This window comes from Rosa chinensis, chromosome 6, assembly GCF_002994745.2.
Source record: "Rosa chinensis cultivar Old Blush chromosome 6, RchiOBHm-V2, whole genome shotgun sequence".
Lineage (NCBI taxonomy): Eukaryota > Viridiplantae > Streptophyta > Magnoliopsida > Rosales > Rosaceae > Rosa > Rosa chinensis.
In genome coordinates this window covers 46,173,431-46,197,323 of record NC_037093.1, presented here as the reverse complement: position 1 = coordinate 46,197,323, position 23,893 = coordinate 46,173,431, and the positions used below count along the sequence as shown (strand labels likewise).

Below are 23,893 nucleotides of genomic sequence, written 5' to 3'. Positions count from 1 at the left end.
TTGCTCAGTGTGTGTTTTTCTTGCTTCGACACCTAGGGTGGTTCGCAGTGCTATAGTGTCTATGATACCTCACTCCACCGAGAGGTAGATAGTGTCCTTCGTCTGTTAGTTTAATTGTGCTTTGTTGTTTGACCTGGGTATAAAATGTGCTGAGCTGATATACACCATCCTTTCTCTCTCTCTTCGTTCTTGGCTGAGATCTGTGTTTTGTTGATAGAGTGAAAGAGAGGGAGAGAATTGCGGACAATAGGTTCTGCATGTCCTCATCATGTTTGTTTTCCTTCGATTTAGGGTTTGTTTGTTGGTTGTATGTGATTGATTTGAGCTTTCGGTGATGCAGGAGTTGACGGTTGTGAAATTGAGTTTGTTAGAGGGTTGGGTGAATGTGATTTGTGAGGATGTTGCTTAGTGGTGCTTCATCAAGGGAGACTCGACTTCAAAGCTGGTTATCAGAAGTAGGTTCTTTAAGGTGAGTTATCTGTTGCTGTTTTTTCTTTTTCTTTTTTCTCTCTCAGTTTGGAGATAGTTTCGATGGTGTTATGCATTGGATTTTTGGGTTTTTTGTGTTTGCATGTTTTTGGGACCTATTTTGGGATCAATGGTGTTGATGGTGTCATGGGTATGTGTGGAAAACATGTTAAAAGTACAGAGAAGGAGTTTTGGATTGAATTCAAGGGTATGAACAAATACTGGGGGTAGTACAATTGAAGCTCATGAGTTAAGTGACAGTTAAGGATGAAACAGTCACAGGAGAGTAAGTGGGTATTGGGGAAAGCATGATTTTGTTCTTCTTGGCTGATTGAGTATTAGTAAAGGGTCTCTACGGTGAGGACTGAAGAGCAAAGAGAGAGCTTGGGATTTAAAAAAAGGTGTCGGAGCAAGGTTACATGTAAATTTGGGGGAATTTTATACCTATGTTTGGGAGGATTAGCAAGGTGAATTGTGTGAATTTTATCATAACATAAATCTTAATGCAAAAACAAAAAAACCATTGATTGTTCAGTTTTGTTCTGGTTTAATTGATTGATTGGAATTTAATTGATTATTCTGTCTTTGTTTTTCAAGTTCAAATTGTTTTGACTCGGTTGTTCATAAGTTGTATATATGTTTGTTAATTGTTTATATGCAGAAGAAACTTTTTTTTTTTTTTTGGCTTTATTTACGTTTAAGGTTTATTGTTTCAAAATATGTACTTACTGACGCGTATGCTTGCACTTGCAATTGTGTTATAAGCACAGAGCATTACATGTTCATGGTCTTAGCTGGGTAGATCTATAATTATACGTCATCAAAGAGAAAGTGACCCCTTGATATATGCTGGTCCAACTTAAAGTTATGAGGTTGTCTTTTTGAAGCGGTTTTCTTCTGCCATACATTTGATCACTGGTGAGTTTTGTTCATGTCTTTTTGAGCTATTTGATGTACTGATCTGTGTATTTAGTGCGGTTATGATGTGGATTTTGATATATTGGTAACATGATGTTTAATCTAGTAGGTTATTTTTGTTTATGAGAGGATAAGTGCTTATCATTCACCAATTGCAAGAGTGGGTTTTTATTTGCATTTGAGGATTTTCGGCAACATTATTTGCAACCGATTTGCGGGTAATTCCATTTCTGATGTTGCATGTCATGATTGTGTCTGTGTTTCTTTGATTTACGGTTTCTTTGTTGGGTGGTTTTTGGATTTACATGTGCTGTTGTGTTCAATTTCTGTCCAGATTTTCAAGTTATGTAGATATCTGGGTTTCTTGATTAAATTCGTCCATGATGGTCGCAGGTGTTCTTCAAAGGTTGATGAGGCCATGAGCAATTAAGTGACATGTCTTCTTTGTGGTAATAGGCGCAAAACACCGAGGCAATTTTTTTCCCTTTTCCTCTGTTTTTAGTTGATTCATTTTTTTACTTTAGATTAATTGTTTAAAGCTTCAATTTTTGTTTTGATTTGTTTGTAGTATTGTTTGCCTCCTCAAGTGGGAAGGAGTTGAGAAAGTGGAAATCCCCATGAGGCTGTAGACTTCTGGGGTTTGACCAAAACCTAGGTGAGCAAAACTTCCCAAACTTTGATTCTTCATCTCTCAGATTTTCATTTGGTTGTGGAAACAGTTTGTTGGGTTTTCATTCAATTGGTCTGTTTTGGGTTTGATTGCTGTGTGTGAGTGGATTGTTTGTCACAATACTTCAGGATCTGAATTGGGTGTTTTGGTAAGAGAAAGTTTGAAAGTTGGGTTTATAGAAAGGGAAAGATTATATTTTTATGCCATATAATTGAGAGCTTAGAGCTTCATTGAGGGTCTGAATTTGTTTTGTTTTGCTATTTCTTTTGTCTTAGTTTTGTTTTGTGGAATTTCTGAAGTGCAAGGTGTAGCAGATCAGATTAGTTTATAGGTGTCTTCAGATTAAGCTACTCTGCTACAAGGGCTAGGACTACCCTGAGAATAAGTTAATGTGTTGGAACCATTATAGATTAATGTGTTGAAACAAGGTCTACGTTGAGAATATGTTTTCAAAGATAGTGATATGTGTGTGTGTGCTGTACTTTTGTTGGAAATTAAAGGTTATAATAGCTATGTGCAGATTTTATCCAGAGTGAAGCCTCGCTTTGAAATTTCAAAGCAAGGTTAGGGTTTAGGGTCACTTTTTGGTCTCATATCCACATCTCGACCATTCAGTTTTTAGGTACTAATGTATAGATCATCCATGCAAAATTTCAGCCAAATTGATGATCTTTAAGGTATCTAACTCACTTTAACCAGTGGATGAACTGAATATGTCCAACCTAAACCGTACTAGCTTTAAGGCAATTATCAATGCCTTAACGACCATCAATTTGGTTGAAATTTTGAATAGATGATCTATACATTAGAAGCTAAAAACTGAACGGTCGAGATGTGGAAATGCGACCGAAAAGTGACCCTAAACCCTAATCTTGCTCTGAAATTTCAGAGCGAGGCATCGCTCTGGATAGGATGTGTGTGTGTGTGTGTAGCCCTTCTTGGGTGCGGACGTCCGCACTTTTTGTTTCGGTGCGGATATCCCGTTTTTCCCCACTTTCCGATCATATTTTCACATCTTAGCCGTTCAGTTTTTAGGTCCTAATGTATATATCACTTCTGCAAATTTTCAGCCAATTTGATGATCGTTAAGGCATCCAAAACTGCAATTTACCATTATAAACACGAACGGTTCCGGTTCGACAGATTCGGTTCGTTCATGTAAATTGCAGTTTTGGATGCCTTAATAATCATCAATTTGGCTAAAATTTTGTAAGGATGATCTATACATTAGGAACTAAAAATTGAACGGTTAAGATGTGAAATTATGATCGGAAAGTGAGAAAAAATGGGAAATCCATACCTTTTTGCTTCGGTGCGGATATCCGCACCTGAGCAAAGTTCTATATATATACACACCAATGCCTTGAGAATTAAGATGCATATTTTTACCCCTTTTTTTGGGTTTATATCAGTTGAGCTGAAAAAGGACCAGTAATTACTCAAAACTTAATTGGGGTGTGATCGATCAGGTGAAAACTGGTTGTAAAACTTTGGGTTTAGTTATAAGAGCAACTCCAACCATGGAGTCAAAAGCCAAAATGGCTCTCCCAATCAAAATCCACCATCTCCAACAATAGCAAAGATAGAGTCATTTTGGTTTTTGAGCTAAAAGGGGAGTCAAAATGACTACACATTGTAGAACGAAAGCCATATGTGGTGAGACATTAATTGAGGTGGGGCCAGCAGCATGTGATGAATTTATGCTATGGCTTTGGCTTTTGACTAAAGATAGTTGGAGATGCAAAATATGAATGAATAGGGATGACACTAGGAGAGCCAAATTTTGCAAATGACTTTAACTTTTGACTCTATTGTTGGAGATGCTCTAAAATCTGTGGTGTTGGCAATAGCAACCTTTTTAGAACAGTAATTAGCTCTACATATTTAAGTAGAAGGGTCTTTGACCAAAAGCCCAAAAATGAGCCAAAGTTATCCCACTTACCCCAGCAACAGATTTTTACTCTCACTAACCCAATTTAAATTAAAATGACAATTTTACCCTCACCTTAATTAATAAACTACAGAATGCCACTCTCTCTCTCTCTCTCTCTCTCTCTCTCTCTCTCTCTCTCTCTCTCTCTCTCTCTCTCTCTCTCTCTCTCTCTCCAGCACGATGCCCATGACGCCGGCCCCCTCCCTCCCCATCGCTATTGGCTATGCCGCCATCGCCGTGGAGCAAGAAGGAGTTGGTCCTCCCGGAAATCGACGAAAACGACATCATCAGCGCCTCCCAGAGATCGAACTCGCTCCTCCGCCGCCTTCACCACACCTCGGAAAACGCTGTCTCCGCCGGAGATCATGGCGCCGGGGACGAGTTTATTCTGATCAACGATGGATTCGGCGGCCTTGTTCTTCCTTTGGCTCTGAGGCTCGAGAAGGAGAAGACGGAGGAGATGTTGAGGACGACGGGGATCTCAGCTTCCTCGAACAGCCGACCATGATCTTGATCCGGATCAACCGGTTAGAGAAGTTATTGTCGTTGAAGGCGAAGGCGAAATCGGCGTCCGTCGACGTCGTCACCGTACCGGCGAACTCTGACCCAATCATTCTACTATCTGCTATTTCCGATGCTCACAGTGGAGGAGATGCTCATGTTTTCTGACGCACTCTTCACATCCGATCCAGATTCAGTTGAGCCACTCTTCACATCCGATTCAGATTCAATTGCATTTCTGGTTTGATTGCTTGTTATAGGGTTTGCACTATCCAATATGAAATGATTATTTTGTTTTTGCATTTTGATGCTTTTGACTGTAAGAATTTGAAATGATTCTGTGTTACAATCCATCAGTAGTCGATGCTTCTGTCTTTCATTTCTTTGTTAGTTCAATTTGTTTCGTTTCTGCTTCATTTTGCTCCCACTTGAGGACTTCCTCTGTTTTCAATTTTCTCCTTTTCTCTCATCTGTGGGAGAAAGTGGCTAATGATGTTGAGAATCTGCTCCTCCTGGGTGTATTTCTCTGCTTAGATTAGTTCTCATTTTGGTTATCGAAAGTTTTATTGGGGGGCAATAGACGGCTATTGGGGGGCAATAGACGTTTTGAATTGATGTAATCTCCTTGTTTTTTTTTTTTTTTCTGTAATCAAAGTTTTATTTGTCTAAATTTAGGGAGATTAGTTCCCATTCTGGCAACTGAAAGTCCTATTGGGGGCAATACATGGTTGATAGTCATCTATTGGGGGGCAATACATGGCTGATAGTCGTCTATTGGAGGGTAATAGACGTCTATTGGGGGGCAATAGAGGTTTATTGCCCATCTACTAGGGGGCAATAGATGTCTATTGGGGGCAAAAAAACTTTCCAGTAAGATTTTCAGCAAATTCCGGTGGGCGGCAGTAGGTGACCGAAATCCGGCGACTGATGACCGGTGACCGGATTCCGGCGAAAGTTGGCCGGAATCCGGTGGCGGCCGGTGACGGGCTCCGGCGAAGTCTCCCATGGTTTCTCTCTCTTCTAGTTTTTCTCTCTCTCTCTCTAAGTAACAAGGGGGTGAGGGTAAAATGGTATTAAAAAAAAATATAAACAAAAAAAAAGGTATTAGGGAAGACACCCTTAGAGTGTATTGGGTAAGAGAGAATTAAAAAAACTTAATGGGGTAAGTGGGAAAAAAATCCCTAGAAATGGGGTAAATGGACAAAATCCCTAAGTAGAATTATGGAGAAATGAGGTAGAATTGGTGGGGCATATATGGCATTCAGATCAATCCTCTTGATCAAACATATAATTATGCAGTTGCCTGCCACAAAGCTGGAATACTGGACTGTTTAAAAGCAAAAGCATGTGAATTTGATTCAGTAAATCTGTGCATGATCCAATTATATTATAGTCAATTTGTCCAATTAACTCTACAGCTATCATTATGATCGAGTCTCCCAAAAATTGCATGTGATCAGATTATTGCTATCACCATATAGTTATACACATTACTCATGACTAGCTTAACAATAATCATTGAACCAGTACTACTTGAAGCTCAAGTTCATATGCCATATGATTCCTGTGTATACATTCACTACACACACACACATATATATGCTGTATCATACATATATCTCATATATAAATAATTGTAAGCAACTCTACGTGAACAGTAGAACCTATGTTTTTCATAATAATTATCATGGAAAACATGTTTATCATAGTATCAAAGAGTGGTTTGGATCGATGAAGATATTAAAGATGGCTCCTTCATCCTAACAGAGATACCAAAGCCTCGATCTTTGAAAATTATATATATTTGCATCAACATATTAGATGCTATTGCCCATCTAAATTCCGTTTTTTCTTTTTAGCCCAATAAAGATAAGATCAAAAAAAAAAAAAAAAGATAAGATCAAAAGAATCACTATTAATTCATATCTAAATATTTGGGGCAACATGTAATTAATAGGACATAAATAATAAAAATAATGTTCCATCTGTTCTTATTTGTCTGTTTTCCTTTTTATAATTTGTGCTAATTATTTCTTCTTCCGGATATGTAGGCAATTGTTTTAAGCAGCAGATGAATGACAACCAAAAAGATGAAGTGATTTGCGAGAGAAGCAAAAAGATGAAGAAGTCTACCAGTGATATGGTCTGGTCATTATTTTGTTTCTTTCCTCTTTAATTTTTCATTGTCGTTTATAGTATTTAGATTTGAATATGCATTTGTAGCCAAAATAATGAACATCAGTTGTGTTTGTTTAAAATCTGTACAGTGAGTATGATTTGAAGTTATTTGTTGTGGTCAAAATTTTGGGTAACATTCTTTAATCCAGTAGCTGGAGAAATAATGAGAGCCCTTTGCTTCCAAAGATTGAGTTTACAGATTAAAAATGTATATGTTGTGCTACCTATATTATCTATTAGAATCCATAATATAGTCTTGGGCATTTTCAAACGTCATAGTTGGGTCTCAAAGACATTGTGTTCTAAGTGTTTTTATTTGGGACAGAGGACTCTGTGAAAATCTTTGTTTGGGATAGAAAGCCATTGGCATGTCAAACAAGGAAAATGCTAATTTCTTTTTCTTGGTAAATCTATTAAGCTTTGACGTCCCAGCTTCGTAATTTTTTTAATTGGACATGAAAGTATGATCTATACTCTGTTTGCTTCACAGTGTTTTGTGCAACACTTACCTATAATACAACCGACTTGATTACTGGGTTTCAACCGACTCTTTGGATTTTTTATGTTAATTAGTACTTTCCTAATTGTCCTACTCCTAATAGCAATTAGTGTGAAGAACATTGATAGGGTGCTTTCGAATTTTTCGTTAGATTTTTTTGGTTGATGGTGTTTTCTGCAAGACTTTTTGAGATTCTGTATATGTTTTATTTTTGCATGCAAACACTTCTATAAATTCTGGTTTACACTTTTCTGTGTTTCTTAGACTATTTTAGTTATTGATTTTATGCCTTCTCATTTTTAGACTTCATAGTTTAGCTTCTTTATGAAACAGACTCTATGATTCCTTTCTTTTCAAACAATCTATCAATTATTTGCTTTTCAGACTTCACTTTCTTCTATATTGTCTTCAGATGGACTTTTTGTATTGATTGAACAATAATTGATCTAGATGTATTCGATATTTCTTTTAGTTGCATGCAACTTATTTGTGAATTTACTTTCTCAAATTTCACTCATGATAAGATTATAAAATGACTTATATAAATTATTGATGATGAAGTTGGACTCACAAAATCAATAGTGCCTCGATTTTCATAGATTATTCAATAAAACACATTGCTATGAACATGACTCCGTCTCTACTTTCACATTAATTACCTCAAATTTCACTTTATCCTTTGTCTACTATCTCTTTTAAGTTGTAAATATAAACTTCTTCACAAGTTTTGAATGACATAATGACTGTTCTTATTTTTACAGTTATAGACTTCATGTCACATTGAAGATCCAAACATTGAATCCACAGTAAAGCTTAGAGGAAAACCAGCTGAACAGTTATTCGGAATAACTTGCAAAGAACTCTTGAACAAGTGCCCCTATGCACCACAAGAAACACTGCCACCAGAGATATTACAAACAGAGGGGCAGATCCGTGTTTTCCAAATCCAAATCACTGAGACAAACGACTTCATAGTAAAAGGAATCTTTCCAGACACAGATCATCAACCAGGTACCAGCACACCAGCTCATCCACTGTATGAAAAAAAAAAAAAATGGTTGATAGAAGCAAGAAACAATTGTTTGCTACCAATCCATAGAAAAAACCCCGCTGGTAACAACTACATACATTTCAACTCCATTTTTCCACTCATAAATTCTTTCACACCTTTTATAACTTCTTGCTTTCACAGTGAGACAGAGACAAGCATTGAATCAGCGACCTCAACACCAGACACTCTGAACAAAGAAAAAATAGATTGAAGTGTCATGTCGCTTTTCATGTAAATACAAATGGAGGAAACACATTTTTGAACAACCTCCACAACTACTTAGCACTTTTTTGGCTAGGCTAACAACTCTTCAACAATTGCGGTCACTTTTGGTATAAATGTAACTGGAGTAAGCACCATTTTGAAGAACCTCTGCTGATACGTGGTAACGAAGATCAACACCTCTTTTCAGCAGACAGATGAAATGTAGTTAGGTTAGCCTATAAGTAAAACAATATATTTTTGACAAGCTGTGTCAACAGCAGTTGTATTGTATATTTGCACATTATCAGAACATTCATATTAATGATAATGTTAGTTGCAAACATAAATCTCTAGCCGTCCAAACTTGTAAATTTTGTTTGAACACCCGCAGCAACGCTCGGGCACCTATTCTGGTATACATTTTATAGTTCACATAATCGTTTTACTTCACGAATCATAATGTGGTGCACTGGTGCTACGTGTCATACTAAATGAAAGATAAAAGCCGACACCTTGGAGGAGGATATAGATCCTAGAAATGGCGGGAACCGAAACACCACACCATCTTATAACCGTCCGATTTCAACTTACACGACTTTCGAGTTCCTCAGTGGCAATCCCTAAATCATTAGCTCCATAATTTCGACACGTGTCCCCCGAAATTTTAACCCTGTTCAACCGAACCCGGTTCTCTTGCTACAAAATTACCGTGCTCGCCATACCAGACACACGAACTGTGTTTCCGAAATGCTCTCCCTGGCAAAAAGACTGAAGACGTTGCCTTGGTGCGTGGAGTCCGCCGGCAACCAACTCCGGCGAGTGCGAACGGAGGCGCGGTCGCCGAGGCGGCGGTCTAGGGCTCCGGCGCTGGCGATAAGGAAGGCGGAGGAGAAGTCGGAGTGGTGAATCGTAAGTAGTCGACGGCGAAACGCACGAGATCGGCGACCACGTGCCGCCACGTGAGCGGTTAGTGATTCCGAGATATAACGTCCCCAACAAGCGTCGGAAGCAGCTCCGGGAACAGTTCATGCGCCGCATTCGCCTCGTTCTCAAAGAAACGGTAGGTAACTTTTCACCAAGGGTTTCGGTTTCATTTACCTAGGGTTACAGTAATTCATGACTCATGAGATTTGTGGAGGGGTTTAAGATAGTGTTTTGGTAATTGGAGGTTTGACACGTATGCTTATGTTTATAGTTACATAAAAGAAGAAAGTTTGAGTAAAATTCACAATTTGTTTCTGTATCTTCTGTGGTGATGTGAAATGTCACTGTCCATTGTATTGTTTAATGACATCCAGATACTCATTTCACTCTGTTTTCTTCTGTTTCAGGAGCAAGCAATCCCATTCCGATCAATTTCAGGTTCGATCTGTTACACTGATATAGTTATAGTTATAGTTATACCTGATGAAATTTATAGCTCTGCATTATCCCACATTTCACAATGTTTTTTTTTTTTTTCACCCACAAAATTATATGCTATAACCACACCTAAGATCTTCTTGTATAATCTTCAATGGAATATGATGTTAAATTAAGTAGAACTGTAGAAGCAATTTTAGTTCATTTGATTAGTCACCTGGTTGCTTATTAGCTCCTGCATTTCATTAGTATGAAATGGAAGGGGATAATCAAGTTACAACTGATGCCAAATGTGAAGTACACATTTCGATAGGTCAAATATATATTTTTCTACACATGTGCATGTGGCATGTTTTTCTATATGTCAAGGATATTCTGGGTGTGAGGTTAGAGTGGCCACCTGGAGGAAGCCCAAGAAATTCACTTTTTTGGGAGCGGTGGGAAAGTTGGAGATTAGGAAGGATGGAGGGGAGGAACAGGGTATCAAGAGGGTGATGTTGACTCTTAGTTAATCAGTTTTTCCATGCTACCCAAAACTTATTAACTAAGAGTCAACATTCCCCTTAGTCAGGTTACTATCTTTCTCTAATGCAAATATTTGACACTGGCTGATAGGACTGACAGTGTAATCGGAAGTTTTCTGTGGGAAGAGGGTAAGAAAGGGAAAAAAGATCTGTTGGTTAAGTGGGAGGGTTTTGAAAATTTTAATGTGAGAGATTTGGTATGTTGTCATTAATTGAAATTATGGGTTTGCAAGAGAAGGGTGGGATTCTTGCATTTTGACAAGAGGTTCAAGTCGTTGTCCTTGGAAGGATATCTCTCAACTGGACCTCTTTTAGGCTAAGGTACCCGGAAAGGTGCGAGCGCTATTCTCAGGGGCGGAACCAGGATTAAGAGTTTGGGGGTTCCAAATGTAAAAGCACTTTTTTTGTCATCCTAAACATAAAATTGAAGTATAAAAAGAACAAATAATTAACAATAGTTAATGTCTTTTTACAACCATATTGAAGTTTTTGCCAGATCAAAATTCAATATTTGATATATATATCTTACAAAATTAAATATCAATCAAATACAAAAAAGGTAAGATTAAAGGAATTCATTCATTGAGGTATGGTATTAATAGAGAAATGATAGATTATATAGTGGTGGTGGGGGGTTCAAATAGTATAGCTCTTCTGGACCCTTACACAGTTCCGCCACTGGCTATTCTGGAGTATTGCTGGTGGTAGATTGGTTACTTGTGATGTGGTTCAGAAGTTTTTGGTGTGTTTCACCTAATTTCTGTGAGATGTACAGAAATGATCCAGAAAGTTTGAATCATTTGCTGCCTCGCTGTCCCATAGCTTTGACTTTGGTTGGAAGTTGGAAAGGTTTGTTTGGGAGGCTATTATGAGTGCGGATATTATTATTATTATTATTATTATTATTATTATTATTATTAGTCGTCATAATCTGAGCTATCTGATTCTGAATCAAGCATGATTTTGAGAAGTTTGTTTTTTGTTTCTTCATCAAGATTTAAAGCATTGATTTTTTGTTTGACTCGACAATCTTTTTTGTAATGTCCTGCTTTGCCACATTTGTAGCAAATAGGAAGTTTTGAGTTTTGCCCTGAGTCTTTCTTGACAAATTTTCTTTTGTATTTTTTATAAGGTTTTGAGCTTGTATAGGGTTTAGATGTGACTTTTCTGTCTGGGTTTGATCTACGTTTTTTATAATATTTTGAATATTTTTTATGATGCTTTGGCTTTTTCCTAGAAGGAGATTTGAGAGATTGGTATCCAAATTGTTCACAAAAAGATCCTAGTTCTTTCTTTGTTGTGATTTGATTCTTTTTCATTTGGGCTTTTAACCTAATATCATTACAGAGTTCTAAACCTGTGGTGTTAATCGTACTAATTAACTGTCCATAGGTTAAATCTCCATAAGGAATTTCATTGCCATAAGTTTGTTTTAACTTTTGTCTAATTTTTTCAGCAAAAGATTTGGTAATCCTGATATGAATTTTTCTTTCCATACAGGTTGGTTTGAGTCAGTTCTAAGCATGACTTTTGAGAGGAAAACATCTTTGTACCAACGAAAATCTTGAAGCTTTTTGCATCTTAGATTTGTAAGGGTTTCTGCCATTCTATCTTTGATTGCTTTGTGATCACCTATAAAGTGAGTCATGATGGAGTAACAAAGCGTTGCTACTACATCGGTTACAGGCAAATTTTGCTGGTCAACAATCATTGCACCAGTTGTTTGTTCTATTTTGACACTGCTTAAAATTTGATTGCGTTGATCAGATGTGAGATAGTTATCCCACCATCCTTTCAATTGGCCAGTAAATCCTGCTACGAGGATGTTACCGATTTCTCAATCTGTTTTTGTATTTTTGTAAACATTGCTAACCATTAACATTTCATTGATGTGTTGGATGATTCTGTATTCACTCATGCCGTCAATGTTCCACTCGTACAAAGTACCAGCAGAATATCCAGCATGTTTTTCGAGTTTTGCTTCTTCAAATTGTAAATCTATTGGGGTTGGTCTTGGATAATAATTTCTTGAAGGGGGAAACTTTAGTTTTTCTATTTTGAAGTTTTCTTCAATTTGGCTGACGTCAGAGTCACTATCCGAATCTTCTCTAAGGTCAGAAAGGGTATTGATTCTTAAGGAGTTTGAAGGATTTGAACTAGTGGGTTCACTTAAGTTTAATCTTTTTAAATGTTGTTCAATTTCTTCTAATAGTTGACTATCATTTTTTAAAGAAAGGTTTTCATCTGGTTGAAAGGGTTTGAGTATAGGCTCATTGATTTCTTTATTTTTTCCTTTTGGGTCTGGTCTAGGTTCATACCTAACTAATGTTTCTATACGATCCAATTGGGTTCCTACTGTATCTAAATATTGGTTTGTAAAATTGTTTTGTTCCATGATTTTTTGAATATCATTTTTTGTTGCTTCTTTTTGTCTATCTAGCGCATTTTGCATTTTGTACGGAGAAGCAATAATTGTTTCTTTTCTTACCGGAATTTTTATTTCTTCCATTGGTGGTCTCTTAGCTTCTAGGGTTTTCCTATCTGCTAGAGTCCAAGTCTTTGTGACTTTGTTTGTTACATTAATTTTCTTGTTAGAATTATTTTCAGTTTTGGACAAGTCAAAGTACCAATCAAAGAAATAAATATTTAATTTGTGTTTGTTCATAAAAGCATAGTATTCTTCTTGAATTTGGTCTCTTTCTTGTTTGTCAAAGATTGCAAAGAAGGCTTTACGTTTGGAACTATTTTGGTCAGAATAAAAGTCTTTCCTTAGGTACTCTTTGTCAATTTCAAAGGGTTTTAATATTGTAAATATTTGAGGATCTCTTATTTCTTCTGCAGTCATTGAGGATTGAGTTGGAGAAGCTTGTCTAGTTTCTTGTTCTTCTACTGTGTAGAAGGGTCTTGGTATTGTAGAGGATTCATCTAAATTTCTTAAATTTAGGTTTCTAAGATTTCTTTCATTTTCATGTGAGATTGGGGTTGATCGGGTAGATCTATTTGAGCTTGAAAATTGTCTGCAGAGCAGATTGTTTCCTGAACTACTTGATGCAAAACGTATGTTTACGCTTCCATCAGAATTTTGGGAAATATAATCTACTTGATGGCTTTCTATGGGTTTTGGAGGAACTGCTTCATCAAGTTTCCACTCAGAGGGTAGCTCAATGTCAGTCCACTTTATCATTTTGGGTATGACAATATTTGACTTTCTCATATCTGTTTCTAATAATAGAGTTTGACCTTTGGGATCTGTAGATTTTGCTTTTGCACTTAACAGAGTGTTCATTACTCTGTAGTGAATTCGGTAAATGACAGCCAAGGGTTGTTCACCTGGAGACATGTCATAACCATGTGTTTTGACATTTAGGGTTAAAGCTTTTGAAAGTCCTGGATCATTAAGTGACACAGGAAAGTTTGGAAAACATTCAAAGTGAATAGGTCCATTGCATAGACTTGATTCAACTAGTCCTAAAATTGAGTCTTCAAAGTTTCTGTGTCTACAATCACGTAGAGCAACAAAAACAGAGGCTTTGAGACCATTTCTGGTCAAGGGTTGAATTCCTACTTGTACTGCACCTATATGCAAATACTTGTAGTCTTTCCTTTTGTGTTCTGCTAAAGCTTTTTGAGTAAACATTTGAATGATTTGATGGTCAGAACCTACTTCAATGGTTTGTTCTTGTGTCTTAATTGAATATAAAGTTTTGAAGTCAAAGGTTCCTATTTTGTATATTTCATTGTAGCTTTTCTTGGGTAATTTCCAGTTTCCTACAATTTCAGTTAAGCTATGAGAAGACCACTCCTCACAGTTTAGCATAGTATCTGAAATACTACTCGATTCAGAAGTCATCGGGATTTAAGAGATTTTAGAGGGAGATGGACTTAATTCTTAGGTTGAGGTCTTTGATGGGGCACCCAAGCTTACCAACGGTTTCACTGCGCCTCTCTGCGACTTACTACCGGGAACACAAGTTGCTACTTCCTCAAAGGACAACCTCCTAAGGTTTGGGTCTCTCTCTCACTAACTTCCTTTCAAAATATTGCATGGATCATCTCGTGGGATATAATTGTATCTCCACCAAATCAAGACAGTTCAATGACACTGGTCAGAAGATTCAAACAGAAGTGGTGGGATGGCTTCACAGTTCCCAGGGTACAGGTGCTAAGCTGGATTTGGGGCTTAGGCTAAGCTAAACTGGAATTGAGGGGCCTAACTGGATTTGGAATGGCTTCACAGTATTTGAAAATAGATTGACAGGATTTGGAATTAATAAGCAAACAGGGAAAGTTCATTTGAATAGTATTTGATTATTAAATTGAGTTGGTAAATACACCAGTCATAGTCGACTATGGGTACAAGGTATAAATCAAAATGATCAAAATCAAAACACACAGAAGGGAGGACAACAGGGTATTTGGCTTCTACAAATCTTAGTTGTAATTTGGTTCGCTCAAGTTGTTTTCGGTACCTAGCAATTTCTCTTTTGAGTTTGTTTATCTTAAACATCTAACAGGTTAACTTTGAAAGTTCTTCTCTATAATAATTTAATAAACCTTGGATCATTAAAATTCTCCATTCAAAATTCATAGAAGAAATATAATATAAATTGTAACAATCATATTCATAACTATTTGGTGGATAAGGAAGAAGAACAACAGGATACATTCCTTGAACAAACTTTTGTTGTAATTCTAATCGACGAAGATAAAATTGATATTCAGTAATTTTACTTCTCAAATGTGATAGTAAATACATAATAAAAAATTATGAAATAAAGATACCTTGAAATAGTTGTAACTTTGATTGATGAAAGTAATTGAATACAAGATTGATCTTGATGAGAGCAAGTATGCAGGCTATTATGCAACTCTAAAAACTCTCAAAAACTCTTTTTTCAGTTCTTTTGAACTCTGATATTAACCTTGCCTACATTGGTACATTGGATGGCCTTTTATAGCCGATTACAATACTGTTATAAGTTTACAGCTGGAAAGTAAAATGATCTTCTTCGGATTTGGAGAGATTCGTCAAGATAAGATCTTGCCGACTTTTGTCGTGATTCGTGTCAGGCTTTGAAGACTTTTGTCGTGATTCTGCCAATCTTGACAGGCTTTGAAGACTTTGGTGTATCAACTTTTGACGTGTTTCTTGCCATGCATGAATTTAGTCATGCTGGAGAGTAAAGTCACCATCTTTGAAAATCTTGGTCATGTCACCATCAATTGCTTTTGAAAAGAAAGTCTTGCTTGAAATCTTTGCTTTTGCTTTTGAGTGTTCCTGGCATGGAACGTGTCATCAAAGGGTGAATTTTGAGGGAGGTGGCACTATTCACATATGTCCCAATTATCAAGATTAGGACATCTGTAAACATTGGGTCTTGTCCGTTTGCAGATCTGATTTGGGTTTTGTCTGATTTGAGATCTTTTGAGAGACAGCTGTGCGATTAAAACTCGCCGAAAATAAAAGCATCTGGATCATGATTTGCGAAATGAGATTGAACCTCATCCGTGATGTCATTGTCGTCATCTCCATTGTCACTTTGTGATATTTGAGATAATACTTCTTTGAGCTTCATGGCATACTCGTGAGGGGAAGAGATGCCTGCTAGCTGACTTTGAATCTTGGATTTTTGTAACAAGAATTGGCTTTGCTCTTGACTTTGGACTATTGATCCTTGCTTCCAATATTGAGGATGGGTTTTGAACCATTGGAGGAGGGACTCTTCAGAGAACTTGTCAACTGTGAAGCCATCCCACCACTTCTGTTTGAATCTTCTGACCAGTGTCATTGAACTGTCTTGATTTGGTGGAGATACAATTATATCCCACGAGATGATCCATGCAATATTTTGAAAGGCATAAAAAGCAAAAATTGCATCAAAGGGTTGGACGATAGAAAGTTCACAATTTTCTTGAAAAAATTTCTCATTCCACAAAACCTGAAGGATAAGACCTTAGAGTTGCATTGATAGGCTTGAACAAGAAATTTGTTACCTCAGAGTTCAAATTGGTTCAAAGCTTAGTTGGGGCATAAGTCTGAGGTAAGAAATTGCTGGGTCTCCTACCAAATCATTTGGGGCAAGATTGGTGTACTAAACCAGTCTTGCTCTCAAATTTCTCAGGTTTGTGATACATAGCACTAAACCAGAAATAAACCTAAGGTTTGGGTCTCTAAGGTTTTGAACTAATTAGAACCTTAGGAGAAATGTTTCGAATTAGATTTTGCAATATTCTAATAATTCATTGTTCATCACTGGAGCAGAAGGATCAAAATTGAAAATACGATACAAATTACCAAAAGTTCATGTATGTGTAGATAATATCTGCATCCAAACATTTCTCACAGTTGTCACCAATTTAGACACTGAACTGATCCTAGGAACCCCTTTTATCAGTTTAATCCATCCATTTTTGACAACTGATGAAGGTCTAGAATATCATTATCATTATTATTTTTTTTTTTTATTATTATTATTTTTTTTTTTTTTTTTTTTTTTTTTTTATAAAGAGGATCAAAGGATTTCAATTCTACTCTCATAGAGACTTGAACCCAGGACCTGGATTCTAGGTAGTGGGCGCTCTAACCACTGAGCTAGCATCATTTTGTCAAATTTTTTTTTTCTTTTATAAAAGAGGATATTCACTATCCTGTTATGCTCTACTGTCTAAGCACTTAAGTACTTTGGGGAAGAACGATGGGTAAGATGCATGGCATCTTGCTGCAGCTGTAGGTGTTAGCACCTGCAATAAGCTTCTCGAGTAGTTAATTATCAATCACTCAATGTATTAAGTCATGTATTTTATATTCAATCATTTGTAATCGAAAAAACTTTAGAAACAAAGAAGAAGAAGAAAAAAAAGATCATCTAAAGCGCTGCATCGGGGATCTGCTCAACCATAGTCCTAAATCACGATTCTTTTTTTACCTCACATATTGGCATATTATTTGTAGATTCAAGAGAGAAGCAAGGGAATCTGTGGTCTCAGAATTAAGTGAGAACCAATATAACGTTGCATATAAGGTAGCTATGCAGCTACATAATGTGTTCATTTTTGTTCTTCAGAATTATTGTTTTCTTACATACGGAAGTGCAAAATCCTACCATTTTCAGTTACCATGGAACTATTGAAGGTAATTTAATTGATCATTCTTAAAGTTCCTTTGCAACATTGGCCAAACTAAAAGTGAATGACCCCAAAATGAATTGCAAGCCCTGGAGAGAAAGTCCCCAGAAATGGATCCGGCTTCCTTCCATTTATATGTTTTAGTGTTACCAGCGTGATCATACCAACAATAAAGCACTGCATCCATCAAACTTCAAAGTTAAGCTTACTAGATGGGTGAGGATAACCTCTAGGAAGGTCCTTAATGAACACCGATTTAAAAAAGAGAAGAACAGACAGTGATAGGTTCCCTCAATCAAATCAAACTGGAGGCCCTGACCTGCTAAATTTATTACCCCGATTAGAATGTGAGAATCAATGAACGACATTGGACTAGGGGTGCAATGAATGCAGCTAATGTGTGCTCTCTACGCTATTGGTTTCACGGGGCCAGAATGGATCCAAGATTTGAACATTTGAGTTGAAAATTACTTTCCCCGGCCAGATTCTCGAATTTGATCGAGGAGAAGAGAGCTCTAGAGAACAAACTCAGATTTATTGGCGGAGAGGATTTCATGCACCGTCGGGTCACTTGCACCAGCAGTGTGCAAGTCACGTGCGCTGTTAGTTCTTAGGCTCCGTTAGTTGGTCGTTCGTCTGTGAAGAAAAGTCAAACGAAGACCAAAGAAAGCGAAGTGCAGTAGAAATAAAATTTACCACAACCTGTTAGCTGAGGCCCCCCTAAAACCTAATTGACAAACCCGAACCTTAAACCCATCCTTGGAGTGGAATCGTCGAGGTCGCGACAGAGCAGAGGTCGTGGTAATCGAATTCCGGCAATCTGGTTTCGTAGTGAGTATCGGATTTTAGACAGAAGATTGGAGGTGTGACGGAGAGGAAGATTCCGATGGCGAGCGAGGAAAACTAAATTGGGCACGGCGTGCGAGAAACGAACCAAGTCTGATCGATTAAGTCCAGTAAGCAGATCATCTTCATGCCTCAAAGTGCTGCCGTCAGCTGCGCCTCACCTTGCCCGATCAGATCTCCACCTCTCCCGACAAGAGCAAGGGATAGGGGCTACACCGACTGCGGGCAAGTATTACATACCTTGTATCTATAGTCTTGAATTTCCTTGTAGATCTTTCAGTCTTAAATTTCTGGCTAAAAGTTTATCCTAACTTCAACTCGATCAAGAAAATGGTTACGACTGGGGAAATGTAAACGTAGAAGGTTGTTGCCAGATAATCTGGTATGTGTTAACAACTTACTGACTTGGTTTGATTGGATGCATGTATTTGAGCATGTTTGATTTTGAGGATTTAGTTCATTTTGCTTGCTTCACATATAACAATTGTAGGAGATTAATCTGCTGGAAGTACAATGGAGGTTTTGGCGTTTTGCTGATATGGGACCAACCATTAAGGCAAATACAACCTTATATATAGAGGCTGCAATTTCAGCATTATCAAGGGGTTAAGCAAACTGCACCTAAAGGGCATCTTCAGGTGGATTGTCAATTTCTCATTTGCGTAACTCTCTTTCTTTTTATTCTTCCCAAGTTGCAGAATTTCCATTGATGTACTAATTTGCTTGCCTGCTTCTCTATATTTTTTTAAATATGTCTATGCAGGAATGCTGGACCACATTATTGTGAAACAAGTGTTTGAAGCTACCCTTGAAGCAGATAGCGGCTGTTTCAGTCATGGATTCACCTTACCAACTAATCCGTTTGATCCAAATGTAATGTAACTGTGCTCAATTCTTTTGCTGGTTTTTGTTTTCTTCTCCATCAGCATGTGATCTTGTTTTAAGATATGATTCGAAGATTGATGAATCTTTAGTCAGACTTTGTTTTTGATGTACTTAATTGTTTCTTCATAGATGAACATGCCTCAATCATATTCTTATGCACGTTTATGTCCTAATAGTTCGTAATTGCAATGCATATTTATGTCCCAATATCTTGTAATATTAGAAATTATGTTAAATCTCCAGTTTCTTGTCTCTATTTTTGGCAATCTCATGAAGAAATGTAACTTTACTCGTCTGGTATTGAGATTTTAATAAACGTTTTTCCTGATATGGTAGTACCATTGTTATGTTCTAATCTTCGTTTGAATAGATTCTTAGTTTCTTTTATGGGCAATGGATAAAGTGTAAAAGTTGTATTCATGCTACCTGAGAACAAATTACAAGTTAACTGTTCTTCAAGTAATATAATGCAAGCATTTCATTGCTCATTGGTTTTTCAAATGGTTACATATTCCACGTTGCTAAAAAGCAGAGGATTTATGCAGGCAAAGAAGCAAACTGCTGGAGGTTAAAAGGTGGTAGTTTGCGTATGTAACTTGATTGCTGGAAGACCCCACTCCCTGCTGAATTCGTTTTTGCAGAAGAGTCTTAGTTTAATCACTATTTGTTAAAACAATTTTATTCCTTTCAAAAATATATGCAATGTCATTGTATAATATAATAAAGTAAGCTCATGTTAAGGATTTAAAATATTTAAGCAGACAATAAGGTCTTAGTTTTTAGTGTAGAAATTGCAATTCAAAATGCTCAGTATGTTGTCTTTTTAAAGAGAGTTGCAGAAAACGGGATTCTGATGTTGTGTTGTGTGTGAAATTGAAGTTCTCGCCATTGATAGAGCTCTTGTGAACCACTTATTTTGTTCGTTGTTCATTTAGCAATCAACGTAATCTAATGTGAAAAAAGTATGTCCTGCATTATAGTATGGTAATTTTCCTTTGAGATGGAAAGTAGAGCATGAAAGAAATGTGCGTTGGGTAACTTGAAAGAAACCAAAAAATGTGCTCTCTGCTCAACTTGAAGCCATATGGTAATTATACAAACAAACAAAAAACTATTGAATGCCTATAGTATTTGCACTTGTCCCTTGGGATGAGAAGATATTACAGAAACGTTCACAATACAAACAACCGGATCTAAATACTTAAAGACTCTACTTCACAGTCTAGACTATTCACACAAGTCAGTAGTTCAGTACCTTTCATACTCCATCTGGTAACCGGAAATAGCCTCTTTGGTCTCCATCTGATAACCAGAAACAATCTCATTTCAACTGCATCTTTAGTTCTTTACACGCAATATGCACCTCCTTGGTGGAAGTCACTACCTGAACACTCCAGTCTCACTCATTCCCGTGATGTCTTGTTACGCAAATACTTTAGTAACTGGTAATTAAGATCAATCACTAGTAGCATAAGAAAAGAAGACCAAAACCTGCTGTAGGTTAAACCCAAAGTCTTGAGCTCAAAAGAAAGCAATTTAGAATCATTTTGTCAAACACCTTGGGTGCATAACAATTTGATGCTGAATAATATAACTAAATCAACAAGTTCAAACAAGGGATAACAAAGTTTCAGTTGTCCTTTTAAAAGCCAAAAGAAATTGAAGTGAAAGTAATTAACCTTCAAAACATGTTGAGAAACCAAGGAGAAATCGGGAGTACCCAAACCAAAATTCTAGTTTAACAATATGACCCAGTATTTGTCTATTCCAATTTTGTACTCAAAATTAACACGACAAGTTGGTTGTTGATAAACACAAAAGGACCCCCCCCCCTATTGCCGCTCCAATCGAACTCAAGCAAAATCCCGGTGTAATGGACTGAATTAAAACATAATCGCAATCGATCCCAATCCGAAAGTGTGAATATAGTAAAGCTCATCACCGCACTTCGGGGTATAACCCAGCTTTCACCTTCCTTGAGAAGTTGCTTCTTCAAGTCTTGCTTTCCGATCTCCTTCTCCTCGCCGACCTTGAGAACCAAGCCGTCGCCGGCTTGATGCCCTGGATGCTGTCGCGGAAGACCTTACAATGTCGTTTTGCTCCTTCCTTACCCAAACCCTTGCCTCCATTTCCACGCCCACTCTGCTTGAATCTCGCAGATCTGGAATCAAAACACATAATCGAAGAGTTACAGAGACGAAATAGAACTGGAATTTGAAAATTTTAAACCTAATTGAAAGGGATAGAGAAAGAGAGCGAACCAGAATTTGGATTTGTCTAAGAGAGACAGAAATGGGGAAGACCGACTCTCCTTTTCTTTTCTCCACCACTTTGTTTAACTCAAATTGAGGGAGCGGGAGAAAACTTTATCATGGAGGGAGTTTTTAAGTTTTAGCTCAAATTTTCGCGGCCTCGAAATGAAAAGGACGACCGCCTGTAGCAAGTCTTTTACCGCGTGATCAAATATTCATGGCGTACTGCTAAAAGGAGAAATATTTTACCTTAAAAATATACCGAAATTGTACCATAAATAAAACACACGCCATAAATTCGTATCGTGAAAGCTCTAATTTCTTGTAGTGTGATATGTACACATACAATGAAAAATATAAAAAAACTGCTAGATTCTTATGTTACTCGAATGAGTGTATAGTCCCAAACTGCTCAAATATCGAATTTTTAAAGTCGTTTCAATGGCAAAAGGTATTTTGGTAAAAAACAAAATTAGGAATCGACTGCCTTGATTGAGGCCGGAATGAAGGTGTACAAGGCCAATCTTTTCACATTGTGCATATTGCTACGCAAGAAATATATGGATTAGATTGAATCCATCATTTTAAATTTTTTCTTTATTTCTTAGATCGCACAAAATTTCTATATGCCTACTAAAATTGTCACTTGATCAAAATGATCGACAAAAAGGAAATTTGTCAAACCAACCGTTGGATGTGATTATTGGGATATTACAAGCACATGGTAAAATTCTTAGTCATTGTCGTCATCTTTTCGCACTTGCCCCAGGTGGTCAACCGAATATACATTTATGCCTTATATTTATTCATTACAATTTTAGAAAAATAATTTAATTGAAAGCGAATGTTGGGCTAAAAAAATTTATGCGAGTAGATGGAGCTTGGCCATGTGAGAGTGTGGTCGCGAACCTCTTGAAAACCGGACTAGTGACAGACACACTATCAATGTTTCGAGAAAAATGATATTTTTGTAATTAGCTTAAATGAGGGTTGACCGCCTTGATCCAGTCTGATATTTTTTTAATATTCTTAGCCATTGTCAATATCATTTCGATCTTGATCCATGTGGTCAACTGAATATACATATATATCCCTATATTTATATTTATTCATGACAATTTTAGAAGAAAATTTTAATTGAGAGCGATGCCGGATTAAAAAACTTTAGGCAGGTAGATAGAGATTGGCGTAAAAGCATAGTCATGAAACTCTATAAAATTGGAGTCGTGGCCTAGTCATTATCAGCGTTTTAGGGAAGAAAAAATATATATATTTGTTACTAGTTTCGAGGGTTGAACGACTTAATCAAGGCTAAAATGATGACCCCTACAAGGCCAATTTTTTCACACTAAGCATATTACTACGGGGTAAGTACATGGACAAGATCGAATCAACCATTTTTCATTTTTATTTCTCGGATCGAAATAAATTTTGATATGCTTACTAGGATTATCTTCCTTCTTCATTGGTTATATAAAAATGTATATCATTTTTCAATATCAACATGATCGACAAAAAAGAATTGGTCAAACTGACAGTCAGATGTGATGACTGGGATATTATATGCATATGCCAACAAATTTAGCCATATTCGTCCGATGTATATCATTTTTCAATATCAACATGACCAATGTCATATCAATCACGAACCACGTCAATTTTTTCATCTACTGTATATAACTACATGGTGGATACCTGTTAAGGGTTGAAAACCAAAATTTTCAATTCCGAGTTCGTAGATCACAATAAATACCGATGTGCCTATTAGTATTGTGTAATTTGTATATTGCATATAAAGTGATGTTGACCTTTCAAAAGTGACAACGTGGTGAAAGATGAATTTGGCGAAACCAACCGTTAGATGAAAATATTAGAATGTTTTATGGTTGTTGTAAAAAATTTAGTCAATTTTGTCTTCGTTTTGAATTCAATCCACTTGGTCAACTATGGTTAACTTTATAACACTATGTTTATACACTAAATTCCATTAAGGGCAACCACATCGAAATAAATGAAATTGGGAGATGGGACGATTCAAATATCTTATGCCTATCGTAAAAAAATATAATTAATTTCGTCTTCGTTTCAACTTCGATCCGCTTGGTCAACAAAAGTTACATTTATAACCATTGGTCAAAATATCATTTACTTTTGATTTTGTTTCAACAACGATTCACTCTGTCAACAACAATGTATTCATTATTATAACACTAAAACACAATTTGTAACCCTTAACTAATATTATGGTAGTTTTTTTATACCATTTCTCGTATGGTCTACCTCTGTTATCCATGCACAAAAACTTGAAGGACCTGATCTTCGAGATTAATTAATTATTCAAAACCTGTTAAAGGAAAAACATATTGTGTGCCTTCGTCAAAGCAACTGACAGAGAGCGAATCAAGGAATCAGTGATTACCATCAATCAGCACAATTATAGATCAATCAGCATTCAATGTATTTAATGTAATTAATAT

The 23,893-nt window shown here is 36.7% G+C and overlaps 3 long non-coding RNA genes across 4 annotated transcripts; all 3 read left to right on the top strand.

The window, feature by feature from the left end:
* Positions 1 to 1,348: 1,348 nt before the first annotated feature.
* On the top strand, positions 1,349 to 1,831 carry LOC112170210. Its single transcript, XR_002925030.2, has 3 exons — positions 1,349 to 1,386; positions 1,496 to 1,604; positions 1,780 to 1,831. It is a non-coding gene; the product is annotated as an uncharacterized LOC112170210 (long non-coding RNA).
* A 7,339-nt stretch (positions 1,832 to 9,170) lies between these two features.
* On the top strand, positions 9,171 to 12,210 carry LOC121050215. Its single transcript, XR_005802382.1, has 3 exons — positions 9,171 to 9,482; positions 9,754 to 9,784; positions 11,809 to 12,210. It is a non-coding gene; the product is annotated as an uncharacterized LOC121050215 (long non-coding RNA).
* A 5,930-nt stretch (positions 12,211 to 18,140) lies between these two features.
* LOC112174311 lies at positions 18,141 to 20,058 on the top strand. Of its 2 annotated transcripts, XR_005801964.1 has the most exons (4): positions 18,141 to 18,661; positions 18,770 to 18,917; positions 19,043 to 19,152; positions 19,710 to 20,058. It is a non-coding gene; the product is annotated as an uncharacterized LOC112174311 (long non-coding RNA). The 2 variants fall into 2 exon arrangements; XR_002925968.2 differs by lacking the exon at positions 19,710 to 20,058 and having other exon boundaries at positions 18,142 to 18,661; positions 19,043 to 19,357.
* Positions 20,059 to 23,893: the final 3,835 nt, after the last annotated feature.